We start from the raw sequence: 9749 nt of genomic DNA, 5'->3' as shown, positions 1-9749 counted from the left end.
TAAAAGGGAAGAAAAAAATCGCCTAGAAAGCCGTATAAAATCGTTTTAGGCTTGACGCGGTATAAATGCGACATATCCATGATAAAACAAAAATAGCAAATGGTAATTTCTACGCTACAATATATTACTCAACTACTACTCATAGTTTCGACACACAATTCCATTTGAAATGACCTTGCCATTAAAGTAGTCTATCGAAACCATGGTCGATAATGGAGTTGTGTATTAAAGTGTGGAAAATACCATATGTTTTTTTTTATTTTATCACGTCTATAATAGGACGGGGGAAGTATGGAAATGCAGGTAAGAGATTGGAGAGCTTTTATGGAGGAAAAAACTTGATTAGACGCAAGGACATATTGAGGAGCGGAAGAGAAAATGCTGCGCCAAAGAATAAGAGAAGTGAATAAGGAATTTTAGGAAAAAGACAAAAGGCAATGCATAGTAACAGGGAACTAAAAGCAGACATAATCCCGCACAATTTGGGAGCAGGAAAATGAAGAGATGACCCAGGGAGATAGGAAGCCCTGTTACGCTGCCAGAAAAAACTTCCTCCAACTTAAAATAATGCCCAATTAAGATGTACATTATATGAGAGAACTTGGTTAGACAAAGCCTTATGCTTTAGCATTCAAAAATTGTGACTGAAGTAAGTACAATAATCTACGAAAAGTAATACTTTCATCTAGCTTAGTTTTAATATGATAGTTTCATGTGCGTATATAATTTCTCGCAAAAGCATTAGCTGATTGATTGAGGCACATTGCGGAGAGCACAAAAAGCCTAAAATGAAAATAAATCTGGTGAGATTTCCCAATCCTCATATAATCTGAGGTTTCAGGCGAGATGGAGTGGTAACGTGACATAATGAAAAATGAAAAAGCAGGAGCAATTTCCACAATTTTTAAGTGTTTTCGCTTTCGGTTTCGCTTTAGGTACCTTTAAGGTACCTGATGATGCTGTAAAGCGAAACCGGTAGTACTATTAAATTTAAAAATTGTGGAAATTGCTCCTGCTTTTTCATTTTTCATTATTCCCCAATCCTCAATTCTCCTCTATTGTCAACCATGCTAAATATGGTTAAATCTTCAGTCGGATATCATTGTGGCTTTCCGTGGTTTTAGGCACTTTTTCATTCAGTAAATGTGCTCAACTATTTACCACGCTATCGCAAATGGCGATTTTATTAAAGGTTTTTAACGATTATAAATGCATTGAAATTATCAATTTATCGTCACAAAAAGACATGCCAAGTACAGTGTGCGGGGATAACATCCCCAAGTGGGATTCAAATCCACGATCTTATGCTTTGAGTCAAGGACTTTACTGCGCCGCTACCGAATATCACAACTGAAATGAAAAGTGCTGATAGAAAAAAAACAATAGAAAAACGTAAAAAAATGGAAGCGATCGCAAAAAGCATTAAGCATCGAGTGCTTCCTAAGATACCAATACGACTTTACGGAAACCGAAGCATACCTTACAAATGTACTGGTATTGTACATAATAGGACCACGTATTAGCAAATATATCCCAAATGTTCTCTGGAATATAAACATATACTTCTCTTGGTATAAGGTAAAGCCAGTCCCAAATCAACAATTTTTAGTTATTCTAGCAAGGCAGTCTAAGTATGTAAATTAATGACTTGAAATAGTTCAATCTCGATGTAATAATTTGCAAATACGAAAATAACACTTATAGCCTTTATCAAGCAAGGATTATTCTTATAAGAGATGGGAATAGTTCAGAATTATAGTCACATAATCCAGAGTTGGGAAAGTTAAATCCTGAAAATAATGGTTATTGAGGACGTTCACTGATACATTGATCCGCAAATAAATTATGCAGTCATCACCAATGCAACTATACTCTGTAAAAGCAGTAAGTATTCATCCACTGCTTTTTACAACGGTATTCTGATTTCAAAAGGTAGAACTACATACCTAAATGGAGCATATAGGACGCAAATTTAACACAATCCTTGGCAGCTTCAAACAATCATTCACTTTAAAATGACAATTCTCGAAAAAAATTTCACGTATTTGCTTCGTGACCCTTACTCGACAAGTCAGATTTTGAACACTTGTTCTACGTATGGGAGACGGTCACAGTAAAAGACTTGACATATGAAGTTTTGCTTATGGAAAAAGTAACGATTAACGGTTTCCCTTTCAGGCTATGTCAAACGCCGAGAGAATAGCGAATTTCGGTCGCTCTGGGTGGAAAGAAATACTCTTTCTCGTATCAGCATTGATTTTTTTCCACTGTAACATTCGTGGATAATATCTTTGGATTGCCGTTACGGTAGAGAGAGATTTCCAATAACAGTGGAGAGGCCATTTATACAATCCCGTACAAAATAAAATCTCGTCAATTCATGCCATTTGAATATCAGCATCGACAGCGAATTTTTCCGCACGAATTTCCTCTCCCTTTCACGGGCCCCAACTGTGCAAACGCAGCCCAAAATATCATTCGAACGGACAAACATTTCGCCACACATGAGATTCACAACCCCTCAAGCTGAAGTTCACCGAGGATTTTTTTCCTGCAATATCTCTTGACCAGAGCCTGGAAATTGGGCAATTTCTTCCATACGGCATGGTTTCCAATACAAACTATACTTTCCCTTTCAATGTCGAACTTGGCTTTATTGTGAACGCCATTTCTATTTGCTGGATCGAGAACCTCCGCAAAAAAGATTTATCAAATAATATGCATTCGTGAAAGCAAGCCATTTAAAGATTTAAGTATGCTATTTCATCTATGTCTATACCCAAGTTCTGGAGCCAAAATAAGACAAAAGAAGGAAGATCTTTTTCTCTTGAATCGGTAAAACAGTCATATCAAACATTGACAATATCAAAGTAAAATTCTTCCACTAAGATATGCAGGAAAACTTGCTCAAAATAGTTCTCACGATTATGGCTCATATTCTAATAGGAGTAACCTTCACAGGTAGGTATTATTATTCACATAAATATAGTAGGTATCCTTTCGTATACCAAATGAAGACGTATTTCGCATTATTTTTAATCCAAAGTCAGTAGATATATGCAGGAAAATATGAAGACATGCAGTAAAACGTGCTCCGAAGATTAGGATGATGGCTCATAGTCTGATAGGAATAAACTACGGAGGAAGCAATACTATTATAAGTATGCTTTCGGATACCAACTAAAGACGCATTTTCATATAATTTCTGAGTCAAACTCAGTCGCAATTCCAAAGAAAATTCCCATAGTGTGTAGAAAAGTCAGATGAAATGACGTAACTTAAAAAATAAACATTGAAAATCGAAAATCGCTAATTTTGCGGATGCATTTCTTTTTACAACAGGCATAGTCATAAGCTCGAAGAATAAAGCTCACTTTCTACGCAAATTGCAAAGCGTAAACATTTTTTTAATAATGTAATTTCCTCCCGATACATATTATCCCAAAGTATATGCCAAACAACCACAACAGACGCAAAGCAGGAAGTAATCTTGGTGGAAACGGTGCACTGCGAAAACAGATGAGGCTAAACCACCTAAGCTCTTCACACCTTCTGCACACACTGCAAATCCTTTTTTCTTCCAAAGCAATTCCAGGTATCTCTTCCAATCTCCACGTGAAGTAGCAATGCCTCCATTTCGCTAGTAATCTTCACCCTTTTCGTAAGGTGGTAGTAGCTCATTGCCTCAAGAAAAAAAAACTCAGTCAATAGCTTCTCGTGACCTTTTTTGTCCCATTTACCTCCAGGCTCAAAACCTTAACGCCACCTGAAATGCACGGCCACACTCCTTGCTCAGCTGTTCCCTTGCTATCTATCTCCTACAAGCACATTTCTCCTAAAGCATTTATCACGCACCCCCATAAGCCTCAGCCTCGCGTAGGCCTTCTGCGCTGTTTTCATTGCACTTACCCCTTGGATAGAAAATAGACGAAAGAAGTTGCAAGTGGACGCTTCACAAGGAGAAGAAGGAAAAAGGCAATGATATTCGTGGTGTACATTAGGGTGGTGCGAAAAAACTCAAGTTTCAAATTTCGTGTCGTAATAGTGCGGAAAAGTTGCGATACGTTAGTACAGGAAAAACAAAAAAAGAATTATTAAAATCGGACGTCATCTTCCGATCCCGCAAGGCACCTGAAAAAATGACAAAAATGAAAAAAATTGTTTTTTTTTTTTCGTTGTAAAAAATTGAATTAAATTAATACCTTTTAACGCTGTAGCAAAAAATGATTACAAATAGCATAGGTTATTATTTAGATATGCATATTTTTGGCTTTTAACTGTTATTACCGATCACACAAGATCACTAAAAATGTATAAATTTTGCAATTTCGCCTATTTTTCAGAGTTTTGTAGTAATTACTCGAGGATAATATTTGAGAAGTTTTAATTAGCTCTTTAGATCAAAACGACAATAAAACTGACCACTAGAATTAAAAGGCCAAATTGCACTTTAAAAAGGCAGCATGTTAACCCTATTGAAACCGAAAGTGAAGATGTAGAGGTTTTAAATGACGCAACGCAAAGTTCAACAATCAAGGAGAAATTGGTTGACTAGGAAGATTACATGCCTAGTACATCCAAAAAAATATAAATCACCATGGCAAATGAGGGTAAAATTCCAAAGTACAGCTTTTCATTGTGATCAATACTGTCTGTCAATCTGTACTGGGGTGTCTCACCGTACAGCTGCTGCTATAGCATCAAGTGTACTTATAGACATTGGTGTTATAACTGAAGAATATACTTCTAGGTTCATTGACCGATGTAGAATGAAAAGGGAAAAGAAAAATATTATAAGCGATTTACAGCAAATCCATCTTGATTTAGGTGGGCTACACGGTTATACTTTGACGGAAGGGTAGACAATACCATAGTAATAGAAATGATTGAATCGAAGGAGTACTGTCGGACAGTTATAGCGGAACACCATTCTCTAATAAAAGAACCGGCTTTTGTGTATTTGAGTTATGTTTCTCCAAGCTCCGGTTCTGATAAAGATATAGTGGTCTCCATACTATCTTATCTCTTTGATCAAGGAGTATCATTAGAGTTCTTAGAGTTAGTTTGCTGTGATGGCACGAACATCAATATTAGATGGAAAGGTTGCACTATTAGAAAGGTTGTAAAACACCAATGACACCCGCTGCAGTGGGTAGTTGGGTTACTTCATTTTATTGAATTAAATACAATTATACTGGCGTCAGCTACCTCCGCCAACCTTAGTAAGTTGAAACTTGAATCCCAACGAACTTAAACTACATTACTCGATTAATCGCATTTACGTCTATGGGACATGCAAGCATGATTTATTTCAATTAATGCTTAACACATAAGTGTTCAGTTTCCTTCTATTGGCGCGATTATTACAATTTAATCAGTTTGAAATTCATATATACCACTAATCAGAAATGATGCTATGGCAAAGAAGCATAAGTCTTCATATTAAGTTGCTGCCATGTAGCATTAGCACGATACTATTCTATAATTTCAACTGAGGAAGGCCAGTAGCGCCTTAATTGTGGATATCGCTCGTAGCTTGTTTATGAATCACTTGTACTGCACAAATCGGAATGCTCCAATGAGTGTACGCGCGGGAAAGGAGACACCTGGCGGGGAACAGGGGAAACATACGAAATAGCAGATAGAAGAACAGCAGAAATAAGGTACCTAACCATCCGAAAAATTCTTGAAAAGATACAAATAATTACTAGAATTGTTTTTTCTTTTTTAACACATAAAATATGTTCTCCAATAGGGTGGTTTCCTATTATTTTTTATTGCCTAATCGAAAGATTATTACTCTTGGAGTACGTATTTCACGCTCTAAGATTTTTAAATGACGATATCTATTTTCCGCGATTAAATGAAAAGTGAAAATTTTCAAGCGCACGGAAACGCGACAGCTAAGTAGGAATGATGGGAAAACTCCGTGTGACGTCGTCCTGGTTCCCGCTGCCGCAAATGAGGTGACCTTGGGGCGAGGCTTTGAGCACTGATATGACGCAGGATGCTAGCAGGTAGCAGAGTACCCTGCTAGCTGGTAGCGCTTGGGTTAAATAAGGATTATTAATACCTTATCAAACGAAGAAAACTTTCCGACCTTAGCCAGATTTAATAGGTGATTATTAAGACATGTTTCCCTGAGCTCTGTGCCTCATGCATGCATTGGTAATCTCAGACGACGTAAAACTCCCATCTACTCGAATAGAAACTAGGTCCCTGTGACGTCACGTGGAGTGGTATCGCATTGGCGCCAATCCGGCCTTTTTCAAATGAGGATAAAATTGACCCTTGCCATTCGTCTAAACCTGTATATCTGAAACCAATTAATTTGTACATAATGAAAACACTAATGGTGGGTAACGAATCGCAATCAATGCCTTTCGTATTCTTTGATGAAGGAAACTACCCTATTCTCACAATGATCTCACCCATGGATTTCGATGAAAAAGAAAGCTCACATGTAATCTTCTGTGCTAATTTGAGACTCACAAACTAGAACTATAAAAAAAACCTAGGACATTTATAAAATTATTTTTGAGCACGTTTCAATTCTAAAAACGGCAAATCTGGAATTCTATTTTTTCCCGATTCCTATGAGCATACGGGCGAAAATAATGCTTGTGGCAGCGTACACAGTGACACGCACGCGTAAGTTGTCTATCACGTCTTGGCGAGCACAGTCACGCGCGGGCATCGCAATATTGCAATTTTTTCTAAGAAATCTGCCTTTCCCATTATTTTCGGGTGAAAAAAAAACTGAATTACAGTGTCTGAAAGCGTTCATAGCGTGATAATACGTTCAACGTCACAGATTTAAAACACAAAAATTCATATTGGCCAATATGCAAAAAAAAGCAGCGACAGCAGACATGGGGATGGAAAAACGATTCTCGGCTTCCTAATGGGTACAATCATTCTTAGTCCCCAACGTTTTGACCCACTAATTAGGCACCATCATCTCATTTAATGCAGCAAGCACTACTCGATAACCGGAAGGGCATATTAATGCGGCTAAAAAAATCTTGATTAGTAAAACTGAAGCGGAAAAATGCTAGTACACGCGGCTTCGATGATACCGTGCATCAAAATTACATTTCCTAGGTATTAGGTACTTGAATGCTTCCATTCCTACATTTATTGCTGTACCTACTCACTTCTCTAGTCGTTTGCCAACGCTACACTTAGATAGTTTTGGAATATATGAGTGCAGAATAAAAAGTTAGAGAATGTCGAAAATAAATTTCAGAGAAGCGTTTTGTGATTTATTGATCAACCCTTAAATAAGTTGACAAAGCTAGGCGAGGGAGTTGGCAAACAATGCTTCAACAATAATATTCGTTCTAGTAGAGTGCATCGCCGCGGGGTGATTTTCGTCTCTTTAGTTTATTTTAAGTAAGAGAAACAGTATAAACATTTCCTTACATGAAAATTTCAGAAAAATGTTTTAGATACCTATAGCAAACGTAACTTCGATTTCCATTTACTTCTCTGCGCCTCGGAAAATGAAATATAACTTTTGGCCATTAAAACAATCAAAGAATGGGTAAAATGTATTTTTAAAAGGGTATTTGCAATTCGGAGATTTCTATTTACCTATAAAAAATACGATGAAATGCACCAATGAAATATTTTGCCTGTGATGAGATGAAGAAAGGTACCGTTTCGCCGCTCTCATACTTTTTCGCGTGTTGTTATTCACTCTTTCATCCGCAGAAGCTAAACGATTACCTTTACAACATTTTTGATGATTTATTTCTGTAGTCAAATAAACAATGAGTAAAACAATGTATGATACGACCCTTTGGAGTTTCGGCAGAATTTTATTCAAATTCTTAAACTTCAGTGTTCTACCTTTTTTGCGCCGATAGTAGTTAAGTGGCTCTTTTTCCTTAGTGCTCCCATTCCTGTTCTCACTATTGTACTCATTTCTGCTGTCAACTGTCACATCCACACTTGAACAATTGCAGAATATGCTCGTACACTATGAAGGGCCAGAGGGTAACGAAATAAATTCAAGAAAATTATTATCAATTTATGAAAACTCTACGGCCAAGTAGCAGTTGAATAAATAAATTTTCCAACGCTGTACTCTTTTGTGGGCAAGGAATGGTAATGGAAAAGGATTGGGTATGAAAAGGAGAAGAAGCGGCTAGAAATACGAAAAAAGTTTAAAAATTAAAAAGGAAACGAAAATCGGGGCAAGAAAACACAGTCGTGCACTCGCTCACCTAACACTCATCCAAGGATCAAACACCCACGGAGGTCTCACGATCAGAAATAGGTCGAATAAAACTGTGTTGAAATTAATTTTACATTCTTCAATAAAGTAAGGAGATTGTTGAAACGCTCCAGATATTTACCTCCAAAACTAAAGAAAAATCTAGTGAAACTTTACGCAATTATTATTATTTAACACCAGGGGGGTTTCGGGTTAGTACGTAGATCAGTAGCGAATCCAGGATAGAGACAAGGGGGGGGGGCTAAGTAACCCCCCCCCCCCGGAAGTATTGCGGGTCCGAACAACAATTACCATTCTATCTAGTATAAGACACGGTCTCAGGCGTTACTTTGTGGAATTGCTTCATTATAGAATAAAATAAAATAACTTTGTTTTATTCCACACTATTTTAAATAGCACGACCAAGGTTTCAGCATCTAATGATAGCATTAGATGCAGCATCTAATGCTATCACCTGAAGATAGAATTATATGCTGAAACCCGGGTCGTGCTACGTAGGTAAAATAAAGTGTGGAATAAAACAAAGTTATTTTATTTTATTCTATAATTCTATCTAGTGTAAATTGGATGCCCAAGGGGAGGCTATAACCCCCTTAGTCCTCCCCCCCCCCCCATAGATCCACCACCGGCGTAGATATAATGTCATATACGTAGTTCATATTTCCTTTAAGGGTTTCAAAAATCAGTCCAATAAACAGTCCAAAAAAAAAACAAAAAAATAATGTAAAATTCTGCGAAAAAACGGCGAGGGCACAGTTGAAACACTTCAGATATTGACCACCGAAAAGGATAAAAAACTAAAGAAACTTAACGCGATTATTATTGTTATTATTATAGTAAAACGAGAGGCGGCTTGCGGGGTAGTAGCTACGTAGACGTAATATCTTGGATCAACAACGAATGGAAAACATAGGTCAAGGGTGAAGGTGTTCGAAGGACTTCGAAGAAGAAAAGGGTCGAAGGCTTCACATCGATGGAATTTGTCGACGGAATGTAGGCTGTGTAATGAAGAGAGAGAGAAAGTGAGTGGTGGAGAAAGAGAGAGGGTCTGAAGGGAGGAACTCTTCGAGGAGGAAAAGCCAAACCACTGGAATCACTCTCCTCGACGCAAAATGAAGAGACGAAGGAAAGAATGCTGGAGAGGCCTTCCTCCCTCGCTGCCACACAGGAAAAGGTCCAAAGGAACGGAAAATATTGACTCGTTCGCAGAAAGGAGTCAGACCCAATGATGAAGGGTGCGGACCAATAGGCACTGAAGAGGCAGGAATAAAAGAGATTCATCATAGTGACTGGCTCCGTCGTATCTTAACCAATTTTGCGCGGTACAAATATTACAAGAGAATATTGGGCATCATCTTAAACTAAAACCTACCCTGAAACTCTAGAAAGTGGATTCTAAGAAATGTTTGCGTTGCCATAGCTTAGTAACTAAGTTGTTGCGATCCCCTGTTTATGGACAACAGCTTAAAATTGTCTCTCCTAACCCCTCCTGAAGTATTGTAAATTC

The sequence above is a fragment of the Ischnura elegans genome, chromosome 11 (genome assembly GCF_921293095.1).
Source record: "Ischnura elegans chromosome 11, ioIscEleg1.1, whole genome shotgun sequence".
Classification (NCBI taxonomy): Eukaryota; Metazoa; Arthropoda; class Insecta; order Odonata; family Coenagrionidae; genus Ischnura; species Ischnura elegans.
The sequence above is the reverse complement of the archived record's forward strand: the minus strand, read 5'-3'. Positions refer to the sequence as shown.